This window comes from Salarias fasciatus, chromosome 18 (assembly GCF_902148845.1).
Source record: "Salarias fasciatus chromosome 18, fSalaFa1.1, whole genome shotgun sequence".
NCBI classification, from domain to species: domain Eukaryota; kingdom Metazoa; phylum Chordata; class Actinopteri; order Blenniiformes; family Blenniidae; genus Salarias; species Salarias fasciatus.
The window spans coordinates 23409021-23434619 of NC_043762.1; the positions used below are offsets into that span (position 1 = coordinate 23409021).

The 25599-nt window shown below is 41.9% G+C and overlaps 1 long non-coding RNA gene across 1 annotated transcript; it reads left to right on the forward strand.

Annotated features, from left to right (window-relative positions):
* The first annotated feature begins 21156 nt into the window (after positions 1-21156).
* Positions 21157-25096, forward strand: LOC115404987 (uncharacterized). Its single transcript, XR_003933400.1, has 8 exons — positions 21157-21246; positions 21846-21874; positions 21978-22143; positions 22241-22339; positions 22439-22557; positions 23869-23934; positions 24091-24122; positions 24900-25096. It is a non-coding gene; the product is annotated as an uncharacterized LOC115404987 (long non-coding RNA).
* The last annotated feature ends 503 nt before the right edge of the window (positions 25097-25599 follow it).

Below are 25599 nucleotides of genomic sequence, written 5' to 3' on the forward strand. Positions count from 1 at the left end.
CAAAGGTGAGCCACAAGCTGGAAATAGGCTCAATAGCAGCCGAGGCACCACACTGAGGGGTTGACATATTATCCTTGAGCTTCTTGATTTTATCAGTGAAGAAATTCAGGAAAGCATGGCTGTCAGCTTCGGTGAAAACGGGGGTGACAGGAGCAGCAGGGCAAACGAAAGAGTTAATTGTATCAAACAGGACTTTAGGGTTTTTCTTATTCGCTGCCACCAGTTGGCGGATATAGTTGGACCTGGCATTCTCAACCATTTCATTGTATGAGGAAGTAAGATCCCTAAGGAGAAGCCATGGGAGCGAATCACTGCACCAAGTGAGTGCAGTGCACCACCAGTAAGGGACCAAGCACAGACCCCTGAGGGACCCCTGTTGATAGGCCATGTGACCATGTGAAATTAAAATCTCCACAGATGAACATAAATAACCTTTCTGATTTGCTTTTGAGATGTAGTCCTCCAGCCATTCATTAAATTTTTTTTTGGGGGGGAACCACAGGATTTCATCTCTGCTTTTTGCAGATGATGTCCTGTTGGCTTCATCGAACCTGGACCTACAGCATGCACTGGGGCGGTTCGCAGCTGAGTGTGAAGTGACAGGGATGAGGAATCAGCACCTCCAAATCCGAGGCCATGGTCCTCGACCGGAGGAAGGTGGCTTGCCCCCTCCAGGTTGGTGGAGAGACCCTAGCCCAAGTGGAGGAGTTTAAGTATCTTGGGGTCTTGTTCATGAGTGGGCGACGGATGGAGCGTGAGATTGACAGGCAAATCGGTGCAGCGGCTGCAGTAATGCAGTCGTTCTATCGGTCCGTCGTGGTGAAAAAGGAGTTGAGCCGAAAGGCGAAGCTCTCGATGTACCGGTCAATCTACGTTCCCACCCTCACCTATGGTCATGAGCTTTGGGTCATGACCGAAAGGACAAGATCCCAGATACAAGCGGCTGAAATGAGCATCATGAGGGGAAATGAGGGTGGCTGGGCGCTTCCTTAGAGATAGGGTGAGGAACTCAGTCACCAGGGAGGAGCTCGGAGTAGAGCCGCTTCTCCTCCACATTGAGAGGAACCAGCTGAGGTGGCTTGGACATCTGTTCAGGATGCCTCCTGGACGCCTCCCTAGGGAGGTGTTCTGGGCATGTCCCACTGGGAGGAGACCCCGGGGAAGACCCAGGATACGCTGGAGAGACTATGTCTCTCGGCTGGCCTGGGAACGCCTTGGGATCCTCCCAGAGGAGCTGGAGGAAATGTCTGGGGACAGGGGCATCCCTGCTGAGACTGCTGCCCCCGCGACCCGGCCCCGGAGGAGCGGTAGAAAATGGATGGATGGATGGATAACGTGTCCACTAAAGTGTTTTGGCGTTGTTGGATTTTGTATTTAATGAGTTTGACGAGGGAAACCAAAAATGCCATCCACTTCCATTGTGTCCGTCCCGAAAACCTTCCCCGACTCACCTCTGGATAAACAATAGCTCGCCCTCACACAAAAGTAAGTATGCTGTTCGAAATGACAAAGGAATTGCGCTAAATGGACCAATTTGCCAAAATGTTGAAGTATCCCTTTAAATTATGCATTTTATTTCTGTCACTCTTTCCCTTCAATATATACATATACATATATGTATGTATGTATATATATATATATATATATATATATATATATATATATATATATATATATATATATATATATATATATATATAGGGCTGTCAAATGATTCCAATTTTTTATCAGATTAATCGCAGCTTACAAATTCATTAATCATAATTAATCATAAATAATCGCAATTTCCAACTATGTCTGAAATATGCCTTTTTTTCCTGTATTGCATTAACAAAAAAACGACTGGATATGATTATATATATTTAACACATGATGTGTTTTTTTTATTTAAGGCTCCAAATAAAATAAATATTAAAAAAACTAAAACATGCATAACATATCTGTGTGTGTGCAGTGTATTTGTACGTGCTCCGTGCGTCGCCGCACCGCCCCACGTGTTGTACACCACGGCGCACACCGCTCTGCGCGTCGCCGCGCACCACTCTGCACTTCACCGCACCGCTCCACGCGCTGTACACCGCACCGCGCGTCACCGCACCCCTCCACGCTCTGCACGCCGCTCAAACCCCCCCCCCCCCCCCACCCCCACCCCCACCCCCAAGGCAAAGCTGTCAACTGGCCTGCTTGTCATGATGTGCATGCGTTAAAAATTTTAATAAGATTGATTACATAAATTAACGCTATTAACACGTTATTTTTGACACACCTAATATTTTTTTTTTTCTTTATGATTTTGTTTTGATATATATATTGGTAAATGCTCTTTATATAAATTTTGAGAATCAATTTATTATGATTTTTTTTAAGAATTCTCTTTGTATTATTACTTTTTGTTTCAAACTTTTTGTTCTTTACTCACTTTGTATTGTGGTACATGATTTGCATGCTATTATTGATTGTATTGGTGTAGTGCTGCAACTCATTAGATAATTAAGAAATTTAATTACTTGGAATTGGTCCTTATAATATATATTTATATTTATCAGTAAGAAATGTATATTTAATATGACTGGAAGAGCATAAAGTGATCGATGTTGCAGCATTACGCCTCATTTACGATATTTGTTAGCGTATTTGTCACTGGAAACAAGTGAGGGAGAGGAACTCTGTACAAGCCCTTTGGGCTTCGTTCCCTCCTTGCACTGCCGTAATTGTGTTGTGCTGAACAAATAAACTAAACTAAACTACGTAAGTTTTGATAATATCGTGGGGTAAATATATTTACCCAAGCCCTGTTAACTTGCAAAATATTAAATAAAAATGTATTAATACAGTTGTAGTAGCTAACTGGCTGGTAAGTTAGGTGTTAAATGAAAGCTAATTTTCATTTCATTGACCATTTAAGAGGCTAGCTAATTATGGAGGTAGCTACCTCAAATTTGATGCTGTTTCTTCTGCAGAGAATACAAAATAATATGAAAAGATGACATTTCAACACATTTATTTAAGTAGAACTTTAGTTTTTATTCTTGTATTTTAATGAACAACCAAAACATGAATGTTGACTAAATACTCATCTTCTCCCCCACCCAAAGTTCTACTGAAATAAATCTGTTGAAATGTCATGTTTTTGTATACTTTTCATGGATGTCTGCTTATGACAAAAAAAAAAAAAAAAATACATTTATGTTTGGATATGATACAGTTTGTTTAAATTGCCCCCAATTTGCAGTTAATTCTCATAAATTCCCATAAATTCCCATAATTCCCATGGAAAGTTTCTAATTTGGAATATTTCCAAAATTCCCCAGCTTAACTTCCCATGGAAAGTTTCTGGAAATTTACCGGAAATGTTCCACCCCTTTGCAACCCCAGTAATCACAACATCTAACAACAAACTCTGCTTCCATTACAGAACCACAAGAAACTTTTATCTCCACACCAAGACTGTTAGTGTTTGCTTTGATTCAGTGTAGCTTGGACTATGCCTGCTCCTCCTGGTTCAGTGGTCTCACCAAGAACAGTAAATCTCACCTCCAAATCGTACAAATTACAGTGATTAGATTTTTGCTGGATCTGTTATCAAGGAGTCATATTGGTTTAGAGGAGTTTGTAAAAGTGGACATGCTTCCTCATACCTTCTGTCCAATGTAGAGCACAGCAGTCAAACATGGAGGAACAGAGTCTTAACCTTTGTTGTACAGAAAAGACTTGGCGTTCATAACAAAAACTCTTTATTTATAATGATATCAAACTCTGGAACAACCTACCTCTTACTACCAGGCAACTTGCATCCAAACATGACTTTAAAATAAATGAAAAAAGAAACCTGATGGCTGAATTACAGTCCAGAGAACAACAAGATATTTTCTCTATTAATGACTGTAGGATTTTAAATATTAAAGGTATAAATCTATTATGTATTAATGTAGTCTTGTGCCGTATTGTAATTAATTTAATGTTTTTTTTGTTTTTTTTTAAGGACCACATTGGAAACAAGCCCCTGGCTTTCCTGTGTCATCCTTGGCAACAAGTATGAATTTTTTATTCTGTATTCATGTGTTAATTTATTGTTGCCAAATCAATCAATCAATCAATCAAGTTCGTTGTAAATAAAGTTTGAAGTTTGAACATATATTCCACACCTGATGGCAATGATTATTCTCAGATCAAGAAGTTAAAGGCCAGGGTTCTGCCTTCATTTCACTTTTACGCCATCACATGAAAAAGTGTGCGAAATGTTGCTACACCCAACAAAAGTTCATTAAAAGTTGAATGAATCATCTTCTTAGTTGTCTTTTTTTTAAGGGCAAAAAACTTCAAACTGGAAGCTAATGATGGTTAGCTGCCATTGCAGACTGCCATTTACCTGTGATCCGATTAGCCGACGAATGGCAAAAATAATTGACTTGTTGATGATCAAAATCATCATTTATGGAATTCCTGTTCTTGTTATCTTGTACTTCTTGTCCCTCCAGATCTCCCACAGAACCACGACTGTAGAGAGGAGCAGCTCTTTAAACAGGAACCAAGCTGCTGTCGAGAGCAGGGAGAACCAGAACCTCCACAGATCAAAGAGGAACCAGAAGAACTAGAACCTCCACAGATCAAAGAGGAACCAGAAGAACCAGAACCTCCACAGATCAAAGAGGAACCAGAAGAACCAGAACCTCCACAGATCAAAGAGGAACCAGAAACTCCAGAGACTGAGGGAAACAATGAACTGGGTATCAGCCAGGAGGCAGAGCAGCTTCCACTAAAGTTTGAAAGTATTGAGGAGCAAAATTACCCGAGTGAACTACAAGAAGTTCCGGACACTAATCAGTTCCTCTTTTGTGACTCTGAAGTCCACGATGTGAAGAAACATCATAACAAAGAATCAACAATGACTACAAAGCTAAAAAAAACCCATCATATTTCATAGTGACCGTGTGGAAAACTTTCCTGTGGCAGAGAAGCAGGCTGAATGTGAAACGCTTCTCTGTGAGGAAACATCTGTTGCAACTGTCCTTAAAAAAAGAAAAAATGTCACAACTTAGAAACTGTCACTGATAAGAAGAAAGTTTATGAAATCTTTTGTGAAAGTTTCAACCAAAAGAATGATTTGTTGGTCCACAAGAGAACTCAAACAGGTGAGAAGCCTTATTTCTGTGAAACATGTGGGAAAAGTTTCAGGAAGCAAAAATATTTGTTGGTCCACATGAGAACTCACACAGGTGAGAAGCCGTATTCTTGTGAAACATGTGGGAAAAATTTCCGTCAACGGAGTCATTTATTGACCCACAAGAAAACTCACACAGGTGAGAAGCCATATTCTTGTGAAACATGTGGAAAATGTTTCAGTTACCAGACTCATAAGTCACGCCACATGAGAACTCACACAGGTGAGAAGCCATTTTCTTGTGAAACGTGGAAAATGTTTCAGTCGTCAAAGCAATAAATTGGTCCACATGAGAACTCACACTGGTGAGAAGCTGTATTCTTGTGAAACATGTGGAAAGTGTTTCAGGGATGAAAGTTATAAGTTGGTCCACATGAGAATTCACACTGGTGAGAAGCCGTATTCTTGTGAGACATGTGGAAAAAGTTTCAGTCACCCCTCTGGTTTGAGAGAACACAAGAAAACTCACACAGGTGACAAGCCACATTTCTGTGAAACATGTGGGAGATGTTTCAGTCGTCGGAGTGATTTATTGATCCACATGAGAATTCACACAGGTGAGAAGCCGTATTCTTGTGAAACATGTGGAAAAAGTTTCAATAACCCCTCTACTTTTAGACTACACATTAGAACTCATACAGGTGAGAAGCCATATTCTTGTGAAACATGTGGGAAATGTTTCACTAGACAGAGTAATAAGTCGATCCACATGAGAACTCACACTGGTTCACACTATTCTTGTGAGACACAGGAAAAGTTTCAGTGACCAATCTTTTAGAATACACTAGAAAACTCAGACGGATGAGAAGCCGCATTCCTGTGAAACGTGGATGTTTCCTCCATGTTAAGCCCCTTTCACACTGGCCAAAAAACCCGTGTAAACCCGCTAATTAATTGGCTCCTCATGGCAGTGTGAAAGTGTTCACTCTGCATTAGACCTGGGTTTTTTCAACGCTGCAATCGACGCGGGTTTTTAGCGGGTAGCTACTATCGGCTTTTTAGTGGGAGGGGTGAAAGGGAGTGTGAAAGGCAGACGTGAGTCGACGCGGTAATTTACGTGATGACGTCGACGCAGCGTGGCTACGTTAGCGCGCTAGTTGTTGTTTCTGAACACAGCGTGAGATTTCCTTCATCAAGATGGCCCAGCATTGGCAAGATAGCGAGACCAGAGGGCTTCTCTTGATCTGTGGGGAAGAGGAGATTCGGTAACGGGGACTGTGTTCCGCTGCACTGTTTACTTTCGCTTTGCTCCGTCGGGCTGATGATGTCATCAACATGGGACACTATCAGCGCGGGAAAACGCAGCGACGCGGCTCGCCAGCAGGCGGTTTGACTCGGGTCTGCAAGAAGTGTGAAAGACCCGCTAGTTGCAGTGTGAAAGGGGCATTAGTGATTTTTTACGCTATAAGAACTCACACAGGTAAGTAGCCGTATTTTTATCAGAAATGTGAGAATTGATTTCATCATAGTTTATTGTCCTGCCACAATACATGAAAGACTCGTTGGGAGGTTTCATTCATGAAGTTTAGCTTGAGCCCAAAATCACAATGTATCATCCGGTCCAAAGGAAAACCCAGTCTCACTCCAAATGTTGTTATACCTATGTTAGTTCACAGCATATTTATGTTGTCATTTCAGAAAAGCGCCTCAAAGTTGGTCATATTGCTACATTTAATCTGTCCAATCTTTCCTATGGGCATGACCTTAGATCAAATGAGTGTCGTCCCTCCGCCTGACTCCAATGAAAAACATGGCAGACATTGGAAATTGATGTTTTTAAGATACTTTGTGGCTTTGGCTTCATTTTGATGACTTTTCCCTCCATTTGGTTTATCTGCATGATCTGTAGTTTATTTGTTTTGACATACTTCCTTTCAGCTCGATCAACAACACTGTGGCAATGCTATGATTTTAGTTGATTTGAAACCCATTTTACAGTTGATACAGAGCAGATCTGCCATTCCCACCAGATGAGAATGCGTTGCGGTGTGCGGAGGGACTGGCATCCGGTCATCTGTAGCATGGTGAATCCGTCATCTACCGTCCAATCCTTTGTGTGTCAACTGCTGTGTGCGACTTGCTGAGACTTGCTGTCAGATCACTTTTCACTCAAGTTTCAGGCGCATCAAACTTCAGGATGAGTTTGGATCTATACAAGAAGCGGTACTGAAACTCAACATTACCAGTTTTCGGTACTTTGGTGTGTGTTTATGTAGTAATAAATGTTCATTTATTGCTGGCAGCAGATGAGTCGCTAACAGATGCTGTGCTAGCATGCTAACTGTGTTGAATGCAGAAGTTGTAGCTGTAGATCTGAATCTGTTTAAAATGCTGCACTCCTCAGCCTTGAGAAAAATCTTGTTCTTAACCAGGAGCTTACTAAGATTAGAAGTATTCCTGCTGCAGCGACCATAATCTGTATCACATTTTGAAAAGTGGAGCCATTATTTGGATCACGTCCTCTCAGGCATGCTGCTGTGTTTACTGAAGACTCAGCAACTAACGTCGTTACGTTCTTGTGTGTGCAATGCTGTGTTCATGTCCAAATTTGGTCAGTACTGATAAAAGTACCGAATTCCGTCCCCATCCCTTGTCATGCCGCAAGTGCAGTGCATCCAGTGGAAATCCTTCAGCTTGTTAATCCATTTAATTTTCAATCTTTTGTTTTTCTGTCATTGTTTTTCTGAGATATTGTTTTGATCAAAATCACAAGAAGTCGCTATTTTCATGAAATTCTGAAACATTTTATTGTGAAGAAATCAGACCTTTTTGTTAACTCGTGTGTTATATTGTGAATGAAATTAAAATGAAGTTTTTGAGAAATTCAAACGTTTCATATTGTTTTATTCACATTTTGAACATTTTCATAACCTCTTTGGAACTGTGGATAAATTACAAAATATATTTATTATCAGTGTAAGCTCTTTTTTTTACATGAACATTGATGTTTCTTGTAATTTCACCTCTCAGAGTCTAATCTGAAACTCCTCCAACCACAGCAGTGGAACAGACAGAGTACCTGTTGTGGAAAAACCATAGGAAGAACATAGAAACTAAAGAATGAAAGTTTCATTAGTGGAAGATTGGTGGTGTGAGGGGACAGTTGCAACCAGATTGTAAATAAATGGATAGACCTTTCGTGACATTACCCATTGCGTTCTCAAACGCCATTCTGAAGACTTCAGCGAGTCCAGCAGGATGTCTCCACATTGACCCCCGATGCACACTGGATGCGGTCCAGCTGTGGAAAGGCTGCAGTTTGTCTCCGGTCCAGTATACCGCAGCGCTGTATCATTAAAAATCGAAGGCGCTGTTCATGCTGTTGAAATAGCTAATCCACCATTGTGGTGCAGAATATCAGTAGTTCACTCTTTCAAAATGTTTCCAAGGCGCTGTCCATGGTGGTGAAATAGCCAAACCACAGATTTGGTAAAGATTGTCAGTTTAATTCATTGATTCCAATTCCAATTTGCTGTCCATGGTGCTGATATAGCCAACTGACTGTTGTGGTAAGGATTAATATTAAGTCGCTGTTTAGAGATAAATCCAAGGCACTGTCCATGTTGCTGAAATAGCTAATCCGCTGTTGTGGTGCAGAATGTTAGTGGGTCACTCAACCATGATGACTCCAAGGCACTGTCCATGTTGCTGAAATGGCCAATCTACCGTTTTGGTCAAGATTAACAGTGGGTCTCTATTCATTGATGAATTCCAATTGCTGTCCATGCTGCTGATATAGCCAATTGACTGTTTTGGTGAAGTTTAACAGTGGGTTGCTGTTTACCAATAAATCCAAGGCGCTGTCCATGGTGCTGAAATAACCAATCCACCATTGACGTGCAGAGTAGCAGTTGGTCACTGCAGACGAGTCGCCAGACATTCATCTCATGGGGGGCATATCAAGTGTATGGGGGGGCACAAACGTTCGTTCAGTCGGGGGGTGGGGGGGGGTCCGCATGTAGCGTCGGAGCGAAGATGGTGCGGTGCGTGTTTGTGCTAATATAATTTGAGGGAATTTAGTTTGAGGGGGCACAACATTTAATTGAGGGGGCCAGGCCCCCTCTTGCCCCTGCGTAGACCCGGCCCTGGCACTCTGATTTACACCGCATGCAGTGTCTCTGCAGTCCGCTGTAGAAGGTTGCCAGATCTGCCGTTATCCCCCATAAACACTAGGAACCCCGCTTTACTCAATAGAAAGCAGCCCAAACTGCAATCTCGGTTGAAAATGCACATTAAAACCATATTTGTATGATAAAAAAGACGTTACAAACACATAATCATTTCATCAACTCGTCCGACGTGTTCAAAAAAGACGCTTGATTTGGCAGAAACACGCCCAATCTGGCAACACAGAGCTTCTCCAGTCAGAGAGTTGTTTTGTGCCATTTTGGTGTCATTTGACTTTCCTGCAGTGAGAAAGTGTGAAACTGTTCATTCTTCTAATGCGTATAATGACTACATCATGTTGTTTGTTCTGTATTCTACCAGAAGAAGTAGATTTGAGCACAGGTAAAAACCTGCATAGCATTGTTGCTTGACGCACTTCCACCAGTGCCATTTGGACAGCTGCAGGGTCGTCAGCCGGGAGCCACCCTTCTTCGATGTTTCGCTCCTTTAATCCTGGAACATCTCAGGGTGGTGGAGCAGCAGTAGGGACGTCTCCCTACTGCCCCCTGCAGCTGACCTAGGATCCATCTTTTCCCCATAACTTATCTTTCCTGCGTAACCAGAGCCAGAAATTTTCCTGCTCTGCCTCTTCAGTCAGGTCTTTTATGGCCTTCCGCAGGCTGGGGCCACTAATCCCCAAGGTCTTCAGGAACCACTGGGTGGAACTTCCAGTGAAGCCTCTGCAGCCGACCTCAACTGGAAAGATGTATGTCTTCCAACCCGCTTCTCGGCAAGAGGAGGCAAGCTCAGCATACTTTTCCCTCTTCCTCTCGAATGCTGCCTCCATCCCTTCTTCCCAAGGTATGGTCAGGTCTCCCATGATGACACACTTGGCAGAATTGAACCAGATTACATTATCTGGCCGAAGTGATGACATGATGATGTGTTCTGGGAACTTGAGTTGGCGACCAACATCGGCTGTTAGCTGCCACTCTCCTCTTGGAGACAACAGAGACCGCTCTCGCACTGAACTACTGAGTGCCTCTCCCCCTTTTCTGATGAACTGAATAGGCTGGTGCAGTGGAGTTACTAGGCTGGACTTGTTCACCTGCAGTCTGCGTACCTCGATTACTTCGGCTATTTTCCGCAGTACTCAGTCGTGTCGCCACTCATAACGATCCTGCGTCAGGGCTGCTTTGCAACTGGACAGGATGTGTTGTAGGCTGGGGTTTTGGTGGCCGCAGAGAGGGCAAAGATCGTCTATGCCATACCACAGATGTAGGTTCTGTGGACTTGGGAGGGTATCGTACGTGCTCCTAATCAGGAAACTTAGCCGGGCTTGGGGCATTTTCCACGAGTCGGCCCATGTGATGGTTCTTTCGATTATGCCCTCCCATGTTGTCCACTTGCCTTGGAGAGACTGGCTCACTGCTGAAGTAAAAAAATAGAATATTAAGGCAAAAACACGACACAGATTTCATTTTGAAGTCACTTATTTTGGAACACGTATTGCGTTTCCTTCCGGCACCCGACTTGCTTCTGTCTGAATTGATGTGGTAGGGCTGCGGCATGCGGAAAAATAGGATCCTTGCGGAAAGAGACCGGAGCTTCGCAAGAGCTCCGGAGCCGTACCGCAGCCGGACCAAAGCCCGTGTGCACCACAGCATTGATTTTAATGCAGGGCTTGAAGACCTCCGGCACCGTGCCGGAAATCCGGCGTAGAGATTTTTTTCTTTCCTTCTCTGTAACCAGTCATTAAGTGACAGTTCTAACTACCAGTGGTTCTCAATGTTAACGAGTTTCAGCCAATCAGAGCGAGTCGGGCGGGCCTTAAGTGTTTCACACTTTGGACAAGCATCTGATTGGTTTCTAGTCGCACGCTAATACTCGTATCTTGAATGCTCGAATCACTCCGCTGTCTTCTCTCGTATCGAGGCAGCGCTGAATTTCCAGCGGTAGTTTGTGTAAATGAAGAAACTTTACGAAGTTATTTGTCAAAATTAGTCTTTGTTTTTTGCTGTCATTAAGTGACAGTTAAGACAGAGCAGTTGACCTATCACGAAGCGCCGTCCCCTAAAGTGAAGGTCTCTGACAGGCACTATGACAGCTGTTACAGCCGGAGAGATGGTCAGAGTCGGACTGAGAGTGTGACTTAGTGTGGAGTCCCAGGACAGGGCTGTCTCCAGGCCCAGAGCCCCACAGAGGATATGCTCTGTAATAATTCTAAGTGTGGAGTGTGTTTGAGCTACGTGGAGAACGGAGGCAGACTGCCAGATCAGAGCTCGCAGCCCGCGGGAGGCGCTCATAAACGTATCAGAAATTATTCTGAGCTCTGTGGAGAACCGAGTCCGGCAGAGACTTTGGAGTTCACATCCTGACAGTCCGTCCGTGTCATGGACAGAGGTTGTTACATGGCTTGGGAAAAGACCCCCCCCCGTCTCTCATTATTTCCTCATGTCGATAGGTCGGTTAACTTCCCAAAAATGTTGGAAAGAACAAAACAATAATAATAAATTGTTGGGGAAGGCTTTGTTTTAGTTTTGGAGCGGGTCTGGTGGTTGGATGGAGAAGAAGACCTGGCAGCTCTCAGCGGGATTTAATAGTTCTGGATGGACACGTTGCGCTGTCTTTTTTTTTTTCTTTTTGCTCCCGAGTTGAAATGTGATTCATGGCTCCAGTGTGTTGGAGCTAAGTTTGGATATTGTTTGATTATTTGAGACAGCGTGTTGATTGCGTTTTTCGTAAGCCTAAACCGTTCCGGATGTCCAGAACTGTCAGCGAGTGACGGTTGCGAGGTAACAGAGCTTGCACTCACTCCTTTGTTTTTTTTTTTTGTTTTTTTTTTTACAGAGATCGGGTTTTGGAAGAAGTAATTAATTTCATAAAACGGATGCACTTTTTTTTTTTTGAAATATAGACGACGATTTGTAAGCATTACAGGTGCATTCACCTTCTGAGACCCGTTTGAAAGATGGATTGATAAATGATGGCCACAGTGATTAGAATGTAACCTGAATTACATTCACCAAGAGATACAGTAGGTGGCGGTATGCACCTAAGTTGTTGGTCGCCACCCGCCATTGTCCCAAAGAAGAAGAAGGAGAAGAAGGAGAAGGCGGCAAAAATGGATGGAAAATATGTGAAACCCGGCGAGGAAACAGCCAAATGGGAAATAGGAGTAAAAAAATAAGTGGCGTGGGGTTGGATAGAGGAGGCCGGAACAGATGGGAAGCCTTTTGGTACTTGGTGTCAAAAACTGAGAGAGCCAGGAGCTTGTTTTTGTGTGCCGTGCTCCAGAAAACTGCTGTATGGCAGCAGCGGGAAAAAAGTTTTAGCCCATCATGCCTCCGATCCAAGTCACATTGCGTCTGTTCGAGCTCTGTCTCACACATTAACCCTACCAGGAGCTACAACTACAGGTACTGCAGCAAAAAGTATGACAGACCGTGTCTGTGAACAGAAAATTCGTGTATCTGCATTCATTGCTGAGCACGATCTCTCGTTCACAATGGCGCGGCCACTTGTGGAGCTGTGCAAAAAGTTGGCTCAAGATAAAAATGCTTTGGATAAATTATCAGTTTCCAACAACCACGCCAGTTATTTGACCACACATGGCCTTGCCCCTGAGTTCAAGAAACAGCTGGCCGAAAAGCTCAAAAAGGCCACTTTTTCAATGAATATAGACGAAGCCACAAATTTAAAGACGGACAGAGTTCTCAACGTACTTGTTCGTTTTTTTTGATGATGATTTGGGAAAAGTTGTAACCCAACATCTAGCCAGCAGGAAGGTCAACATCAGCAACGCTTCAGCTGTCATGCAAGAACTCAAAGACATTATGGACAGAAATGGTCTGGACTGGTCACTTGTCATTAGCATGCTCTCTGACAACTGCAATGTGATGAGAGGAAAGAAGACAGGAGTGGAGGCACGAGCCAGGAAGGAGAACCCTAACCTTCTGGGTATATCAGGTAAGCTTGCAAAGTGAAAGAAAACAGTCAAACTGAGTATGTCTTGTTATTTTCTCTAAATTGGTGTGTGAACCTCTTATAGCCACATTTGCATGGTTTACGCAAGGAACGCTGTTACTTTTTTGTGATTGTTTTAATGCATATAAAAACAATAGAGCATCATGTTACTAATTTGTAATTCCAAAGCAAAGCCTCTAATTTCTATCTGTCAGTAAAGGCCAGTACACACTACAGGATTTTTTCAATCTTCCCCGATTCAGAGACCACACACTAGAAGACAACAGAGGACAGATCGCATCCGATCTTCCTCTCCTGATCTTCTCGTGTGTGGACTCACTCTGGAGCTGAACACATGCTACAAGATTCTGTCAGAGAATCGACTCCTCACTCCTCCAAATCTCGTGTCGTCAAATTTGACTTTGTGCAGTTTCCCTTCAGTCCTGTGTTTACATTCATCTCCACTTTTATTAATAAGCGGAGAACTCATTCATTCCCTCAGTTCATTCATTTCCATCGGTATTGCTCCTTCAGCTCAGACCCCCCATCCCACCCCACTGTCAGGACCTTGTCAGAAAATTGAAACGTTCCAGTACAGAACAGGGAAACGTAGTTTGAGATAATTTTCTTATACTTTACCCTCTACATTTAATAATTCAGTTTATTGATATGTGTGTGTGTGTGTGTGTGTGTGTGTGTGTGTGTGTGTGTGTGTTTTGTTTTGTTTTTTTTTGTTTTTTTTTTTTAACTTTCGACTCCAGCAGCAGAAATAAGTTATTAGTAGCAGTCTGTGACAAGGTACTTTTTTAAATCACCATATTTTTTAAATCACTGTATTGGCCTGAATATAAGACGATATTTTTTCCAGAAATGGTATTCTCAAAAATGGGGTTGTGCTATAATCGAGGACTAGATGGAGCCAATGTACCGGTGAGCTGTACTGCCTCTGCTTGCATGCAGTGGCTCCGCCGCCCCGTTAGGGGGAGGTAGTGAGCTGGACAGAGTGTAAGCCTACAGCAGTGTGAGAAGAAGACTGAGCAGTGTTTCTGCTGTTTGTTTTTCTAAGGTTCATTTCAAACAGCGCATCGAAAATATCTGCCTGTAAGGACTCGAATATACTTAATTGATGTTCAGGATAGAGAGAAATTGATACTTTTGAGTTTGTCAGTTTGTTTTGAAGTTTCAACTCAGATGCTAATTCCGTTAGCATGTTAATGGCGTTTCCATTAATAGTTAGCATTGAGCTAGTGACTTTGATTTTAAATACTGACTTGTTTTGTTTTTAGACAGTGATGTAGGTTGTGATACGTAGGGCTGAATTATTAATGTTCATGAAGTTGAATCGAACTTGAATTTGATGGTTATAAAGTTGTTTACATCATTAATGCAGCTATTGAACCTTTGAGGGTACTTAATTGTTGCTTATTGTTGCTTTTTTTGAGAAAGAGAATATGTTTTCTATTTACTACTACAGTATTTGCAGTATATGCAACATATTTTTATTTTCACAAAATGATATTTGAAAAATAGTGGTCGTCTTATATTCGGGCCAATATGGTATCTTAAATCATTCTCTTTGCCCCCAGATTGGATGGTCTAAACCAGAATAAAAACACATTGAGCTTTGATTAGGAAACGTTTGATTACACGTCCGCTCTGTCTCTGAAGGCACGGAGTCAGCGGAAAGTTATCCCCCCCCCCCCCCCCCCCCCCCCCCCACAATTCTTCCATGATGGTTAATAATGGGGATGAATTAAAACACAGGCATTATTGCAGGACTGGCAGAGATACAGTTCATCCAGGATTAACCACTCACTTTCTGCACTGCTGAGTTTAGGAGATCTGACTTTTCTGTTTCACTGTCATTTAGTCAATATATTTCACACACATATATTCATGTCTCTAGCACTGACAGCTGAGACGGGATTTTTTTAAGCAGCGGCACCTTGGTGAGATGGAGCTGTTCAGCCACTCAGGGAGCTTTATTTCGAGGGTGTGGACAGGTCTACTCGGAGCTGATCTTCTAGCGGGGCACCACACACCACAAAACAAAGGTTTGCAATATCTACGATTTCCCATTCCGACGCCTCCCGAGCGGCTCTGACCGCAAAAAATCTCTCGGAACACACCACACACTACATGAAGATCAGACCCGAACTCATTTGTATACTCCCGAATCCGACAATCGGACCTTGTCGACTTCAGTCGGGAGGAGAAGATCAGGGCAAAATTCGGCCCCATCATCCTGTAGTGTGTGCTGGCCTTAAGTTTGTGGAATCCACTTCAGAAAGAAGTCAAAGAGTTGAGCTTGATCACATCTTTTTAAAAACATATAAAAAAGATGATGCTGAAGAATTATGAAAGTATGGACTAAAAAATGACATGAAGTCCATTGAATGAACATTTTGTACTGATAAATAATTATTTTGATTATCTATAATTTCAGGAGACACAGTTCACATGGTGAACAATGCTGCCAAGGCCCTGATGAGCCCATTTTCTTCAGAGGTGGAAGGATTCTGCAGTGACATCTATTACGATAGCGAGAAGTCCCCAAAGCAGAAAGACGTATTTGCAGAGTTCTTGTCTCTTCTCCATCTGCCAGTAAAGAGCTTGATCAGATCCATCAGCAGCCACTTTCTCCAGATGCTGGAGGTGTGTAAGATGAAGGTTTAAAGAATCAGAAATGTAAGCCTAATCATAAAAATAATGTTGATTTTTTTTTTTTTTTTTTAAATATCAATTTTCTACCACCCCTCATAGGTTTGCAACAGGTTGAAGGAACTTTTGGATGCTGTGATACTGCATTACTACCATGTGTTGGATGCAAATGAAGAGCATAAATACAGGTTGGTCAGTGCTAATTGTTGGAGTCTAGGACTTCCATCTGGCCGACTCCACCCGGTACTTTGATTCTATGCTTGGTGTGAAAAATGCCAAAATAACTGACTTCAGATTATTACCATTTATTCTAAGTATAGCCAGATGTAATGTTCAGCGCTGGACCTTACGGGGAAAAACATGGAGTATTTCGCCCCGAAAAGTATCCTGATCGCTCATGAGACAGAGCTTTTATTCCATGTTCTTCTGGGCTAGGCCCCGACAGATAGGCTGGACTTTGTTCGCAATTGGACAGTTTGGTATTGATGCCAGCTGCCAACCGAGAGCTGACATCCTTATCGAGGATGTTTGGAACACTAGTGTGTGAGTGTTGATATCTCCGGAACATGTGGGTATGTTTACACTTTAGCAGAACATTTTATAAACTTGCAAGTGTCACAATGGCCTGATATGCAGTTAATATAGCTGTTCCCTTTACTTCATTATGGCAGTAGTGATAATTTAAAGTATATACCCAACACTAAATTAACAATACACTCTGAAATCAGATTTTGTTTTGTGTTTATCTGTGTAGTGTCTTAATGGTGTAGTGTAGGGATGCTCCCGACGGCTGACCCCGACTATGAATTTACAAAGTCAGATCTGACTCTTCTTTCTTTATTAAACAACACAACATTGTGTTGATACTGGATTGCTCATGTTGTGTTTTGTGGATTAGAAAACATAACAAACACCCAACTAGGGCTGTGACGATATCAAATTTTCTCTTCACGATAATCATGACCAAAAAATATCACGATAACGATATTATCACGATATCAGCAAAAAATTAACTAATAATGGTACATTCAGATTCATCTTTAAATTTATTTTTGTTTGTTTTCTCTGTTTTCCCAGATGAATTACATTCAGAATACCTGTCAAATAAGGTGTTGAAACAATATGAGAACAGTAACTGTACAACTGCATACAAAAAGTGTAGTTAAACTCAACTAATTAAAATCTGATGATCTGATTAACAGAGGATCCACACGCAGAGGCTTAATTTACGTAGGGCTGGTGGGTTATGAAAACCCACGCGGACCCTGTTGGGTTGAAATCCTGTCCCACCACCACACTGCCGAGAATTTTTGTTTGTTTGTTTGTTTGTTTAAATCCGAGGCGGAATGAGCGCAGCAGCTGCTTCTCTCCAGCCAGAGGCGCCGCTACTGGCTCGGGCCCCGAGCTGAAGGGGGCCCCGACAGACGGCGGATATCAGCGACACAACTTGAAACCCACCGCATACATTACAATGACACGTCTGGAACCTACCTAATGGGGCCCCACTACTACCCGGATGGGTGCAAAATCTGCTTATAATTACAAGATTAACAAAATCATTTGTGGATAGCAGAGACAAAGCATTTGTATGTAACTGAAGAATGACAAGTCATATGTCTACTGAACAATCACGGGGATATTTTTCTTTTTCTGTTTCCACTCTCTGCTTATGGCAGATTTTTATGAAGCTCGGCATTTCTTGCAAATTGGCGTGTCGTCAAACTTGTCCGCTTCCACTTTTAGGAACCCAAAAAACTCCCACACCACCGACTTCACTTTTTTCGGGTGAGGATAGAGCGTCCCGCTGTCGTTGTCGGCCACCGCCGACGTGTTTAGTTCACTCGTGACGCTCGCTAACTGGGAGCCGCGCTAGCTAGCAGCCGTGTGGCTACCGCTGCTCCTGCTGTGTTTATATGAGAGGGGAGGGGGAGAGGCTGGAGTGCTGCAGGAGGGAGGGAAGCAGGGCGGAAGAACAGGAGCGGATTTTGAAAATACACTTCAACACGTTTCAAGTGGCACTACATTCTCTATGCGATATTATCGTGTGCGCATTTTGAACACGATATTGAAATTTCATTTTTTAATATCACGATTATCGTCAATACCGGTTTACCGCGACAGCCCTACACCCAACATTTCATCAGCATGAGGGTTGGTAGATTATTCATTTAACATTTTGAAACTACTTTAGTCTATTTTTTCTATACTTTGATTAATATTATTAGCCATACCATGTTATCCCATGAGCATGAGAACACTTGCAAGGGGTGTAATGATATAGTCAGCTCACGAGATATATTTGCTTTAAGAGATGATATTTGCTAAAACAAAACTTTATTGATGAAATGTATGACTGGAATTTTTTTTTTTTATTATTATTCAAAAGTCACACATACAATGCATTATCTGGACAGAGTAATGAAAAAGACCAGTGAATCCATATCAGTGTTTGTGTGATTGAATGCAACTGTTACATCCTATTTATATTTATCTTACCTCCTTAAGTGTTCATTACCGTTTCCTCATCTGAACATTGCACCTTACTCTTTGGTGACCCTGAGGTGACACCAGAAGGTGCTTGTGCATTGTCTCTGACATAAATAACCTCGGCTGTTGACCTTGTCAATGTATGTATGCACTGTGTGCTTGCTGTCAAACTGAATTGCCTTCATGTTCATTGAGTTGTATAGAAATTAATTTTTAAAAAGTGATGTGTGTGTCTACTGTATGGCTTCTCAATGAGGTGTTTGAAAGGCATGCCCTAACACGTGAGGAAAAGGCAAGAGTTGCAGTTCTTCAGAAAGAACAGAGAACAACATCAAGAATGGGAACAGCAGAGAATCGGAACTGGAAGGCTCGGATCTCTGTGTTGTTCTCAGAGTTTGATAGGTTGACAGTCTTGATCGACATGTTCAGAGGTATGTCACATGCACGCAAACTCGTGTGGAAATGGCTGTAAATGAGCATGCACATCTGACACAAGAATAGAATATCATTGCTGGTCGTCTGTCAAGCCCTTTGATTGGTAGTGAATCTGCACAGCTGTTTTGCAGTACTGATGAGTCTGCATTATTCCTAATTCATTATTCCAATTCCTAATTTAAGAGTGCAGCAATACACAAAATTTACAATTTGGTCGATTCAGCATTTTAGTGTCACGGTTCAATATTTTTCAACACAAAAGAGACATTTCCATGCCTTTTTTAACTTTTTATTTGTTCATCATTACAGTAGCAGATGTTTGTAGTTCAACTACATTCCCTAGTAGCTTGGTGGTAGTGTTGCTGTTTCTGACTCAAGTAACTTCTCAGTAGTTCCGTTTTTTTATCAATCACATTGCGCAGTTGCTCCACACAAGCTACATTTTTAAAATCTTTTCTGAAACTCAGACAAGCTTGCCCAGATAGCAGACACATTTGGGCCTAATGTGGGCCACTTTTGGCTCTTACGGCTCCGTTACGGCACTGGCAAGTGTTGAGTGGGCCAGGCTCGGCCCAGACGTCCCACACCGGGCTTGACGTGGGTTGCGGCAAACATTGCATGGGCCAAGCTTGGCCCAGACATTCTGCGCCGTGCCTGCCGTGAGCTGCGGCAAATCTTGTGTGGGCCAAGCCTGGCCCGCATGTCCCGCGCCGGTCTTTATGTTGGTTGTGGCAAACCTTGCATGGGCCGAGCCTGGCCCAAACATCCCACGCCGGGCTCGACGTGGGGTTTGGCGAGCGTTGCATGGGCCAAGCCCGGCCCAGATGTCCAGTGCTCCCCTTGTTGGTTGCGGCGAACCTTGCGTGGGCCAAGTCTGGCCCACCATAGTCACCGTATTCTACTTATTGTTATACTCAATCCCAACTCAATCAATACTCAATTTTTTGCAAGTGCATTAATATAAAAAAATTACAGCATAAAATAACAGTTTTTGCCCTTTTAGCATGTCAAACTATTATTTTTCCTTGTATCTAAATGTTATATATACATACTTTATATATTTTACATTGTGTGTGTTTTAGTGTTTCCTTTATTTTTTGAGCAATATATAACTCATATAAACATATCTCAGTGTGTATTGAAAGCTGTGGGTATACGATGGATTTTAATCTTTTTCTCTCTAAATATATCTATTTAATAAAATTATCCACCACAGCATGTGGTAGCCTCAACTGTCCAATAAGGTGTTAAAGGCCACTACAGCTCTTTTTACATCAATGATAAAACAACTACTGCTACATGCAAATGTTTTTGTTTTGAGACCGCTTTCTGTGAAAGGAGCATGTTTGGGTGGTTAACAATTTTCAAATAAGTTTATGTGCTCTAATTACTCGTTGCCATCCCTGTTGGCTATAAAGGAATTACATCTTGAGTGATGATAGTTAGTTTAGTTTCAGTTGCGGAAACTAAAAGGAGTAGGACACATTTTCTACTTTTTCCAGATCAACACAAAGATTATATTTTAATTTTTGAATGGCATTTACCCCTCTAACACTTTTTTACACTTAACCTTCAGTTAGGAGAATAACTCTTGTGTTTCCTGTGAATGCAACATTGAGACTGTAGAACATATATATTTTTTGGATTTATGGCTGTCTTTTCAAAGTTGACATCTATAAACAAATTACCTCCTTTTGTTACCGCCATTTGTTTAAGGTGGAGTCCAGTTAAAGAAGAACAATGCAGATTTCCTGGTGAACAATGTAATAGTTCTTTGCAAATTTTACATTCATAAATGCAAGTATTTGAAAAGTAGACCCCGGATCATTGGTTTCAAAAACAATTTAGAGTTATTTAAAAAGTCCTTGCACTTGGTAAAGACTGAAAAGGCTCAGAAAGTGTTTACTTTATTGAACTCATTTGTACTATTGGATTAAGGCCCTCTTATTGTCTTTGTGTGATGTTTTTTTTGGGGGGTGGGGGGGGGGGGGGGGGGGTGATGTTTTACATCCTACTGGTTCCCAACTTTGGATAAGTGTTATGCCTTTAATGTTTGTACCTGTTAATAAAGTTGTAAAAAAAAAAAAAAAAAGGAAAAAAATATCATTGCGTCTCTCACTAAAATAACGTGAGGGAACGTCTTGTTTATTCAGGGGCTCATCAGGCTCACTGACACAACATTCTATCACAGCGCTGCAGAGTTGGAATCTGGGAAATATAGTCCGTTAGCGTTCGACAGTGTGTGAATGAAGTACCCCTCCTCACTACATTTCCCAGCATCCCTCTCTTCTTCCCGCTCATTCTTCCTGCGCGCCAAGTCATCTCATTACCCCTGCTGGGAAAACTGCTTATCGGCGGACTGGGCTGTATTCGTCTTTCGCTGGAGGAACTGCTCGGTGGTCAGCTCTGCGTGTCCGACTATTTGGTGGGTAATTGCACAGTGACATTAAAAAAATAAAAATAAAAATCACACTACAATACATATACGTCTAGTAGCACACGTTTGAAGATGAATCAAATTGCGTTTTTGTGGTTAGCTGTTAGCTGACATAATGCTAGCCCTTTTCATTGGCAATTTTAGAGGAAAACACCAACTTATCTTTAAATAGGCTTGATCAAACTCTTTCAGGAGTAAGCTGAGATGACACACATGAGTATTGAAAGGTCCCTGTAAAGCCCGTTTTTGGAGGGGGTGGCGTCAAGCTGTTAGCTCATGTTGCTAAACCCATTCATTTAATAGCGGCCGGCTAGATTTTTCGATTAAACTGCTCCAAACTTTCCCAACTTACGTGGTCTAATTCAGGCATTTGTTCCGTGGAGAGTTTGAATTTGAATTTGAGCAAACGTTTGGAAACCGATTATTTTCGGAGTTTCGGCCGGAACTTCCGGTTGATTCTCCAACATTGGCATTGAGTAATGCACTTGGTTTTTAGTCTTCCTTTCTACATAGTTAAATAAAATGTTTTGTTTGTAAGAGTTCCTTATTTGTTTTATTGTTAGTTTTCAATGTAGTCTTTCATATCCTTAGGTTTTCACTGACTCCTTTACATCAATGTGGTAAGTACAATAACAATGCAGTATTCTACAAATTCAATGTTTTATGTTGAAATATAACTTTTTAATGAAATTATTAACCTGTTTATGTTCTTTTTGTTTTAAGGAAATGTTTCACATTGTCATATTAGCTTCCACAAATGAAGTGGAAGTTGTTCCAGCAAATTGGTTTAAAAAAAAACACCTGTCTGTGGCCACCATACAAATGGGATGATGTTGTAAAAGCAGTAAGATCACAGGAACAACCTGGAACACGTTGGATTCCGTACAAAGTACGCGTTTTATTAGGCAAAGGTATGGAGTAAGTCATAATTTGCACTCTGTATTTTGCATCTAATTTTTTTTTTTTTATGTTCACTCAATTCACAGCTACTTATGAGGAAGCGAGGGTCAAACTGCCAGAGCCTGAAAGATTCACGGATTTGACTGATTCAGAAACCAGCCACAGAGACACAAACGGAGAACAATGTAAGTTGAAGGAACAATGGAGTCACAATGGGAGAAGATGAAGTGAGTCAAGTTACAGCCTTGCACAATTCTATCTCTCCTATTTATTTTCTAATGCAGGAAGAGGTGTCACATTCAAGATGATGCGGATAGTGAAGATGAGACGTCGGGAGCATCTACTTTACCTAGACCTCCAGAAATGGCCACTGCAAAGAAGCTGTCACCCTCAATCCTACAATGTAAGGCCACTAATGTCTAAGAACGGAACATTGTACCGTGAGACAAAAAAAAAAAGAAGTCAATATAAATGACGATTCAAATCTTGATTGGATAAAAAATGAATCATGAAGCCTTTTTTAAACTTATAGAAATGTGACAGTGAAAATTTAAACGGTTTCCAGCATCCACTAGAGTGTCAGCACAGACACATTTTATTCAAGAAGTTTTAAAGCCGGGAGAACAAGGCGCAGTTGCTTCATCAGATTCACTCCAGGTTGTCCACAGGCGTCTGCTTAAATAATCTGAGACACCTACACTGGGGGAGGAGAAGGGGACATCAATCAGGTCAACTAATTAGACACAGGCAGCAATCGCAACTCTTCTTTGGAGGTAGAGTGAGAGAAGTTTAGATAAAAGAGAAAAAAGAAATTAGTTTAGGTACTTGTTAAGACCCACTACAATGATTTGGTCGACTATAAATGCAAAATACATATAACTGTACGTAATACTTGTTAGACCCATTACAATAATGAGATAACTATAATGCAAAATACACAAGGCTGTACCAACTCCTACAACTCAAAAAAGAGAGTGAATACTGTAAAAATATATAACTACACCCCAGTATAGGTGTCGCTGATTATTTAAGCAGACACCTGTGGACATTCAGGAGCGAGTCTGATGAAGCAGCATGCGTAACGTTTGTTCTCTCGTTTTAAACACTTCTTGGCCAGCCTCTGGTGGCGGCCTGTCCGGTGATGGGCTGGTTGCCGTCCCTTCGGTGGGGCGCTCTGCCCCTGTGTCTGGCTTCCTGGCTGCTTGGGGCCGTCTGCCCCCCTGGGGGTGGGATATGGGTGGGGGATGGACGGGTGGGGTGTTGGGGTGCGGGATTTGGGAGGGGCTGGGGCGGGCGGGTATGGGTGGCGGGTGGGTCAATTAAAAAAAAAAAAAAAACAGTTTTTGAATAAAATGTCTCTGTCCTGACACTCTAGTATGTGCTGGAAGTTTTGAAAGAGTTTCTCATTTCTAGTTATTTGCACTTTTGGTACTTTGATGGATTAAATCAAGTTATTGGACAAAATGGCATGCTTTTCCCTAAAGGTTAGAGAGAAGACTCCACCACCACCACAGTACTTTAATATCTGATTCACCCCTAGTGGATGCAGAACAAAGCAACTCTGATTCATCCCACATTTTGTATTACAGTGGGCCAGACAGTGGGAAAACTGGTGTGACGGTGTTTTGAGTATAGTAATACAAAAATAATAGTTCAGTAGGCAGAAATGTGCCATATGTAAGTGTATAATGAAAGTATTCCTTTACTTTTAAAGGGCGGGCGGATGGACAGACAAACGGACAAAGAAACCCCAACGATTACTTTACCTCTGCTGGCGGAGGTAATTTTTGAATTGTAATATGGTAGATTGGAGATATACATGAAGCGATTGTCAGTGAGCGCTATTTTTCCTTTTTTTTTAATTGTTTTAATCGTGTTCAACCTGTGTTTTTTTCCCCTCTAAACGTATTATTTTCCTGTGCACAACACTGACCAGCGGGCAAAGTTTTACATCAGAAGATGACAAGAGTAAGTGCACGCACATCTGCATATACAGACATGTAAAAAATCAAACATTTAAGCTGATGAACCCCAGCTTTCCCAGGAGTTTGCTCTATAAAAAATCTCCATGATATGAATTTAAGTAATAAAATGGATTCATAATAAACTTAAGAAGCCCACTGTCCAATTGAAGCCATGTAACCCATGCAAATTGAATGTGGACCCCACATGACTGTGTTGACTGGGAACCTGGGAACCGAATTTCCCAGTTTGGAATCAATAAAGTAACTCTCTACTCTAACCTCCCCCTAAATCAGTCTTTCATCAGACGCGTGATTGTCTGAGGTTGATTTTCTTTACAGCAGCTCCTGCTCCGAGAACTCGCAATCCCCTCCCCCTACTAAAACGGGAGAGGACGACAGTATCTCCATTTCTAAATTGTTTTCTCTTTTCATGGATCCACTTTTTAGCTCTCATAAAGTTGTGCTGGCTCTTTTTTTTCCTTCGCAAACATTCATTTCTTGTAAATCACTGCTGTCTACTCACTTGCTGAAGGCTCCTCTGTTTCGCGAAACCTTCCGCTAGTTACAGCTTAACTGATTCTTACCACACTAAGAACCAGTTAAGGTGTAATCTTTGACTTGTGTGTGTGTGTGTGTGTGTGTGTGTGTGTGTGTGTGTGGCCCCATGGTGGTATTACTAAGGTAATATGCAGTATGTATTTACTTCAATGTACGTATATATTAAATGTTAAAACTTACGTTTATGCAAAATTGATAATAACTTTCTTGTGTCTCATTTTAGATGCAGTAAGAAGAAATCCATTGACAGCCACAGCTACAGACCAGGATATTGAGCAGTGGATTCGAAGGTGGCTCCATGTTGCTGGGGACAGAGAAGGAGGACGCCGAGCCAGGCAGCGGCCTGAGTAAACTGACTGTTCTGCCCAAAGAATTTCTGATGTTACTTGTTGTAGTAGTAGTTCTTGTTTTAAATGTTTAAGCAGGTTGGCTTTACAGCCAACACACACACACACACACACACACACACACACACACACACACACACACACACACACACACACACACACACACACACACACACACAGTTTATGCATCCAGATAGCAAACTATCTTCAGCTGTCATACATTTTATCTGTGTTGTCTTGCAGACAAGGCAACTGTAACATGCAGTTTTCAGAGTTTTATTCATTTGTAGGAAAATGACAATTTGATGTTGCTAATTGCTAGTTTGAGCACTTGGTTGAATGTATATATGGAAAATTTTGTATAGAAAAGAAAATTGGTGTTCATATTAATAAAATTGTACATCAAGGCAAAAGCAGGTAGTCATTATTGTATTGTATAGCCCTGATCTGGCACATGTTGCCCAATTAAGGTGACGCTGTGGTTATTTTATCTGGACCAGATTTGGCCCAGACCTGGCCCACAACATGTTTGGCATCCGGTCCATGTACGGTTTACCTGTGGCTGAGTTCCGGCAG